This window comes from Macrotis lagotis, chromosome 3 (genome assembly GCF_037893015.1).
Source record: "Macrotis lagotis isolate mMagLag1 chromosome 3, bilby.v1.9.chrom.fasta, whole genome shotgun sequence".
Classification (NCBI taxonomy): domain Eukaryota; kingdom Metazoa; phylum Chordata; class Mammalia; order Peramelemorphia; family Peramelidae; genus Macrotis; species Macrotis lagotis.
In genome coordinates this window covers 286,087,314-286,095,073 of record NC_133660.1, presented here as the reverse complement: position 1 = coordinate 286,095,073, position 7,760 = coordinate 286,087,314, and the positions used below count along the sequence as shown (strand labels likewise).

General features: G+C 54.9%; 2 long non-coding RNA genes across 2 annotated transcripts; one reads left to right on the top strand and one right to left on the bottom strand.

Moving 5' to 3' along the window:
- The first annotated feature begins 274 nt into the window (after positions 1–274).
- LOC141518908 (uncharacterized) lies at positions 275–6,663 on the top strand. Its single transcript, XR_012477302.1, has 3 exons — positions 275–435; positions 4,624–5,206; positions 6,447–6,663. It is a non-coding gene; the product is annotated as an uncharacterized LOC141518908 (long non-coding RNA).
- Positions 4,239–5,122, bottom strand: LOC141518909 (uncharacterized). Its single transcript, XR_012477303.1, has 3 exons — positions 4,850–5,122; positions 4,612–4,736; positions 4,239–4,349 (listed from the first exon to the last, which is right to left on the bottom strand). It is a non-coding gene; the product is annotated as an uncharacterized LOC141518909 (long non-coding RNA).
- Positions 6,664–7,760: the final 1,097 nt, after the last annotated feature.

The window sequence follows — 7,760 nt, the reverse complement described above, 5'->3', positions numbered from 1 at the left end:
GGAAGTGTCCGGAGCCCCCGAGGGAATTCTCCCCAAGCCCACGTGCGGATCCTCCAGGCTAAAGGGAAAAATTAACTTTTGGACACGTCATTTGTGGGATACCGCCACTTCCCCTGGCACACCCCTCCTCCTTCTGGGGGTTCCCTCACTGAGTAGGAAGTTTATGTTTGATGAACCCTATTCCCCGGTTGCCAGGCAGCCTCCACTGTTTGCCTCCTGTTTTGTGTTCTGGTTTCCATAGCAACCAGAAAGGGGAAGAAAGGGGAGGGGAGGGTTGTGGGCGGGCTCCAGGCCAGGGGATTCCCCTTCCCCAAGCTCTGTGCCAGCCCCCTAGAGCCATCCCTGGGAGGGGAAGAGTGCTGGCTTGAAGGAGAGGCCCCCAGTCTGCCTGCCAGCCCCCGCCAGGGCTCCCAGCCCATCTCGGCAGCTCCCCAGGTGTGCTTTGACCTAATCCAATGTGACGCTGCTCCCCGTCTCCTCCCTCTTCTCCTAGGGAGGGAGGGGGAAGCCGGAGCCCAGCTTTGCAGACGGAAGAGGCTGTAGAGGTCCCGCAAGTGCCCTCATGCTGCGGGAGCTGGGGGCCGGCCGGGGCTGCATGACTTGTGATAGAGCTGGCCTTGCAACTCAGGCTCCCGGGCCCGGGTTCCAGTCCTCACCTGTGCTGGCCTCATTCCCCTGTTCTTCATCTGTAGAGACATGAGGCTGGGGGGGGGGGGGGGGGGGTGACTGCCAGAGCCGCTTCCTTAGTGCAGAACGTGGGCCTCTGGCTCCAAATCTGACCCTGGTTCCAATGCACCTTGCCAAAGACTTTCCAGTTCAATCGATGGCCCCCCACCTGCTTCGGGGCACGTGGTAGAAGCCCACAAAAGCCTGCTTCGAACCAGAAACACAGGCCCCTAATCCCAGCCCCCGTTTCTGAAGCCCAGCTACCCCACTTCCTCCCAATTTCATCCTCCCCAGCGGATGCCAAAGCCCATACCCTAACCTCAACAACCAAGAAAAGCCCCAAACCCCCACATTACATGCTGAGGAAAGGGCGCAACCCCCGAATTAGACTCAGACCCCAAAGAGTCGCTAAATTCAACCGGAATCCAAAGTCAGGGAAGCCGAGGAAGGGAAGCACAATTCCTGGTGCCTCAGTTTCCTCATGCATGAAGTTCCGCCCGCAGTCCAGGACTGGGGAGCTGGGGCTCTCCGGGGCGCTTCGGGAGCAGCCCTTGGGGAGACTGACCCCTCGGGGGGAGGGGGCGGGAAGTGGGGCACCCTAGAGGAGAGGCTCCAGCAGGAAAGGTGGGAAAGCGGGCGGGAGGGAGGGGAGCGGCCGCGGAGCTGTAAACAGAGCGAGGGACGGAGGCGCCAACACCCCGGGCGGCTCCCCTCCCTCTGCCCGCTGCCCTCCACCCCCTGCCTGGGAGGGGCCCCGAAGGGGAGCCCCCTCCCCAGCTGGCGCCCCCGGCTCCCGTTCTGTTTCCTAAAGGAAAAGGCCCAAAGAGGGTGGGGGGGCGGGGAGGGGAGGCGCCCGGGATTCCCTCCCCGGCCTCCGGCCCCTGCAGCCCGGCCCGGGGAGGTCCGGCGGAGGAGGGCAGGGCCGGGCCGCGGGGCCTGAGTCACCGCATAGCTGAGGCCCGTGTCATCCCGGGCCCTCCCTCGCCCCACCCGTGCACTCTGCCCGCCCCGCCACTCAGATGGCACCCGTGCCCCCTCCCGGAGCGCGGCCTGGCAGGGGCTGGGCTCGTGGCCCCCCACCGCAGCCCGCGGCCTGCTCGACCCCCCTCCCGGCTCCCTCCCATTGCTGGGACACCGAAGGCACGCAGAGGGGGCCAGCTTTGCCCCTCCCCGTGCCTCAGTTTCCCCATACGTCAGAGGACCTCCGAGACCCCCCTCATCCGACCCTCTTGCTTTTTTGACAGGCGGGGGGGAACTAAGGTGCAGAAAGCCCGGCTGGCGCGTGGCCGCCGTCCCCTGACCGTGTGTGCTCTGGCATCTCGGGCGCCTCCATCAGGACGGCTGGATGCCAGGGGGTGGCAGCCAGGGGCCGACCCCCGGGCAGAGGGGAAGTCACGGTGGGCAGGGTGGGGCGGGGCCACGGGCGCCTGGGCGGGTGACTCAGGACCCACACGGCCGGAGGCAGGAGCTCTGGCAGGAAAGTGCCCCCCGCAGCCCTGGGGTGAGTCAGGGGAGGCCCTGCCCTGCCACGGCCCGCTACGGCGGCTCCTCTGCCCGGCCGTGCCCCCCTCACTTCCTCTGAAGGGCTCCCTCGGCCTGGCCGGTGGCTGCCTTCCTTCAGCCCCAGGCCCCCGGCCTTGGCCACATCCCCCACTCCTAACCTGCCCCCTTCAGAAGCCTTGGGCAGGTTCGCCGGTCGGCCCCTTCCTTGGCCCTTGCCCATTCTCTCCACCCCACCCCCCAGCTGGCACAGCAGCCCCATGATTGCAAAAGGGCTGAGGCAGCGAGAGAAGGGCTCACATGACAACTGGTCCTGCTCCCAAAATGGAAGGGGGGGGGGGGCAGAGGCACATTCCAGCAAAGGGGGAACATGACCAGAAATAGCCCCCCCCACCCAGACTGGCAACCCAGCCCCAACTCCAACCCAGCCTCTGGGACGGCCCATCCTGAAACCTAGAGATAGAACAAGGAGATTGTGGGGATGAGGGGGACCCAGGGACGCCCAGGAGGCCTTCCGGGGGCAGAGGGGGAGGAGACAAGGGCCTCCCTCACCCCCCACTCCACATGGGTAATCCAGGAATGGAGGGAGTGCCAGGCTCTGCCTTGATGCTTAGCATGGGCACTGTGTCTCTGGGACACCCCAGTAGTGACAGGCTGCATTCTAAGAGCCCTGCCAGCTGAGCGGGCAGACAGGCAAAAACAGGTGGCACCCCCCCCTCCCTCTATGCCACCGAGTTCCAAGATCTCAGCTTCAGGAAAAAGAGAATGGGGGGGAGGGGGCAGGGCTGAGGGACAGCACAGTCAAGAATTCAGTGATTTATTTCCAGAAGGAATCTTCAAGGTCATTGAGCCCCCTCCCTTTGTTTTATAGACAAGGAAACTGAGGCCCGGAGTTAAATGACTCTCCCAAACTGGTTAGTGCTTAGTAGACATAGCCATAAAAACCAAGTCCTCCTCCTCCACCAAACCTTAGGCTCTTTCTTAAAGGTTTTATTGATTTTTTTTCCCTTCCATTATTGTCTCTTCCATGGACCTTTACCCCCTTACAACCATCCCTCCTAACAAACATTATAGTGACAAAGCAAACCAATAGGCTTAGTAATCCAAAAAATGTGTGAATGATTCATTTCGAACTTTGTATACACATTTCTGTCCCTGTAGACTACCACCTTCTCTTTCACATCAGTCCTCTGCGGTCTCTCTTCGTCATTGTATCAATTTGAGTTCTGACGTCTCCCAAGGTTATTGGGCATCATAAATACATGTGCCATTTTTGTGGCTCACTTATTTCAGCCATGTCCAACTTGCCATGACCCCATTTGGGGGGTTTGGGGGCAAAGATTCTGGAATGGTTTGCCATTTCCTTCTCCAGGTCATCTGACACATAAGGGAAACTGAGGCAAGCAGGATTAAGTGGCTTGTCCAGGGTCACACAGCTGGTAAGTGTCTGAGGCTGGATTTGAACTCAGGAATACAGTTCTAAATTCACAGTATATGTTTATTAGAAATCAGCAGCTTTGGGGGCAGCTAGGTAGCACAATGGAGAGAGCACCAGCCCTGGAGTCAGGAGGACCTGAGTTCAAATCCAGCCTCAGACACTTCCTAGTTCCCTGCTGTGTGACTTGGGCCAAGTCACTTAATGCCATTGCCTTGCAAAAGAACAAAAACTTAGCAGCTTTTCATGTTGCCAAAATACAGACATACCCTCTCCAAGAGATTGGCTTAAACCCCAAAGCCTGGAGCCCCTTGTGACTGGAGGGTTGTGTCTTCCTTAGACTAGCTTGTCTCCAACGGCGAGACTGGAAGTTTCTGGAGGGCCGGTGTTGTCTTTGCACCTCCGGGCACTAGAAACGTCCTCACTCCGTCGGTTCTACTAGGTTCCCTTGGCATCCGTGCCCCCAAAGGATGGTGGGAGGGAAGGAGGGGCGGCCCCTACACACATCAGACATAAGCACTCACACACACCCTCAGTCTTACATACAAACAAACACGTGGCCTTGGCAACTTGCTGTATTAACTACAGGCTTGACTGGGTGGGGCCAGAAACCCTCCCCTCAACCCCGGGGCCTGGCTCCACCAGCACCCCACCCCACCCGAACAGGAAGTGGCACATTTGGGGCATGTTGGCAGCAGGGAGGATGGGCCTCGTCCCCATTGGGGAACAACAGCTGTCTGGCTCTGACCTGGGGGAGCAAGGAGGGAGAGAGGAGGAAGATGGTTACGTTATTTTTAAATAAAAGCCCCCAACACAAACCTTCGGTTAGAACACCAGCCCTGACCTCCCAAAATAACCCCGGCCTCCAGGAACCAGCCGGTGCAGGGAAACAAAGGGGGGCATTGAAGACCTCCTGGCCTGCTTGGCTCTGGACCCCTTCCCGTCCACAGAGTCTGATTTGGAAGGATTTGGGGCTGGGGTTGGCGGCTCTCAGGCTTATCCCCTCACACCTGTTTCTCTAGGGTCAGACGAGAATTTTCACAGGACCATGGACCGAGGCCGGAAGAGACCAGAATCATTCACTGGGAGACTGGGAGAAGAATTCCATTCATTGTACAGGGGAGGAAACTGAGGCCTAGAGAGGGGAAGGGGCTTGGCTAAGCGTAGGAGACTGTGAGGCACACAACTGAATTAGGAAAAGGAACGAGTTTACAAAGTCTCATCAACCCAGTTCCCTGGGCCCCTTACCGGCCGGCCCCTGGGAAGCAGGTGGTGTCCTTATGCCCGTTTTACAGATGACGACACTGAGGCGGGCAGAAGCCCTCTGCGATCCTCTGATTGGAGAACGGATAAATCGACAGCAGGCACATACACAATATTTTTGTGCCTTAAGAAATGATGAGTATGGGGCCATCTAAGGACCTTGGAAAGATGTGGGAAATGAAGCCAACAAAGCAGAAGTAGGAAAATCTACACGGTGACCATAGTAATGGAGGATGTGAAGGAAAACAACCTGGAAAGACAGCCCATCTGGCCTTCAGAAGACAACGGGGCGAAACACGCCCCCTCTTCTTCCGAGAGGTGGTGCATTAGGGGTGCCAAATGGTAAGTCAGACAGGGCAACGGGCTGGTTTGTTTTGCCTTCCTATGGTTTTTGGCCAGGGACCAGGCCAGAGCGAGGGTAGAGTGGGCGCAGGTCCCAGGAAGTGACGCATGCCTGTGTTGTGTGTGTGTGTGTGTGTGTGTGTGTGTGTGTGTATGTGTGTAGGCATCACCAAACTCACTTTCAGACTCCAACTAGAAGTGCAGAGCAGACTGAGGTGATGAGAGACATAGAGGCCGGGCAGGATCTTACATGTGGGGGATCTTACATGACCGGGTCCCTGGCCTGTCAGGGGAAGGGTTGCCCAGAGAACACACTGGCCAGCCTTTCCGTGTGAGTTCTATCCCTTTGGTTGGGAGCAAAACAATTAGCCACTCTGGGCTGCCATCGGAGATTGTCACTTCTAGGGACAAAAGAGGTCGGGAATCTGGGGGCACCATGGGGCAGGGCACCCTGCAGTCACATCCATCCCCCACACATGGACATAGGCATGTCACTGTGGAAGCCCAAGAGGAGCAAGGGGAGAGATCCTGGAGAGTTGTGATGGTCAGCCAGGTGAGGACAAAGAGTGGCCATGGATGTGAGAGTGGCAGCTAGCTGCCGATCAATCAACATTTATTAAGCACCAACTGTTGCTTTGGAACTCTCATGGAAAGGAAGACCTCTGGGTTCTCTGGGAGCAACCCATAAACACAGGTCAAGGAGCAATTCATGACCCCCTTCCCATGTCAAAGCATGCAGGCCTCAGGACCCCTCTGATCTGAAACACCTGTTGGAGCTGAGAGTAAGACATTTGAGAGGATTTGAACTCGAGTCTCTTGTCTCTGAAACATGGAGTAATAGAAAGAGGTCCAAGGGGAGTCCTGGTTTTCTTTCCCAAATGGAGCAGGGCACCCCACCACTACCCTTCCAGGGAATGGCCTTTTCTCCAAGGTCTCTCTGAGGAACTGGAAAAGAGTGGCAAAAGGCCAGGACCCCTGGCTTGGAAGCAGAGGAGCTGGGTTGCCATTTACACTCAGCAGGCCTCAGTTTCCCAATTTGTAAAAGAGGGCAGTGGATAAGATCACCTCTAAGCCTTTGACCATGATAAGCTCTTCTTCCGAGGAGGCACCAGCTCTCTTCTCAATGGGATATTCTCCACAATCCTTCATATTTTCAGGGAATAACCTTTTCTGTTTCTCTGGGGCTTTTACCTCATTTGCTCCTCGAACTCAGGGCTCTGTTTTTATCTTCATTTTCCAGAGAAGGGAACTGAGGCTCAGAAAGGACCAAAGACATCCTCATGGTCACAACGCTAATAGGGATCTGAGGAAACATTCCAAACTAGGCTTCCCGACCTAACGATCAGGTACAACTCAGAATAATAATGTTAATGACATCATTCATGCAGGACCTTAAGGTTGACAGAGCCTTTTCCAAGTTATCTCATTTGATGGGGGGGGGTGCTATTCCTATTTTACAGATGAGGAAACTGAGTCAAGTTTACTAAATGGTCAAGGTCACAGCTTTTCCCCCCTCCACATCCCACATCATCTGATTTCCCTGTGGCCCACTGACAGGAACATCTGGTTTAAGTAAGTCAGATGTCCTGGATTCAAATCTCACCTTTGCCACTTAACTACCTGTTGGATATTGGGCAAGTCCCTTCCCCCTCTTGAGGTCTTGGTCTCCTCATCTAGATGAGGAAGGGGTTGACCTGGCTGTTTCTGAGATTCTGTCCCACCATGATTTTTTCCTGCCCTAAATCTCCATCTCTATGTTGGGGAATCTTTGAGTTGAGGAAAAAGCATGGCTTCATCAAAGGATCTGGGTTCAAGACCCAACCTCTGAATACTTGTAGCCTGTACAGTCTTAGTTTAACCTTTCAAGACCTCAGTTTCCTCAAATGTAAACTGGATGAGATGAGGTCCCTGCTGATTCTCAGTCTAAGACATTTTATTCTCTTGGATATCATGGATTGGGACAGCTGTGGAATTAGAAGACAGCTGTGTTTGAATGCTCCTTGGATGCTTGCTATGTGACCTTGGGCGAGTCATGCACTTTGGAACAGTTTTCTCCACTACAAATTGTAAGGATTAAACTACCTGACATTTCTTTTCATCTCTAAATGTATGATCACTTGATTCCATCAAACCGAGTTCAAATCTTGCATTTAACAGCTGTGTAGTCCAGGGTTCCCCTTCCCTTGCCTGTTTCCTTTTTTTAAAAAATAACATTTTATTGTATTTCATTTCTTCTATCATCATAGTTATCCCAAGTTTCCTTCCTCCCAGAACTGTCTCATACACCTCATTTTGTCATTTTCAAAATACAATTTTATTGATGTATTTTATTTCTTACATCATCATAATTCTCCCAAGCATCCTTTCTCCACAGCACCTAGAACCATCTTATATAATTTTTTTTAGGTTTTTGCAAGGTAATCAGGTTAAGTGGCTTGCCCAAGGCCACACAGCTAGGTCATTATTAAGTGTCTGAGACTGGATTTGAACCCAGGTACTCCTGACTCCAGGGCCCGTGCTTTATCCACTACGCCACCTAGCCGCCCCTAGATGA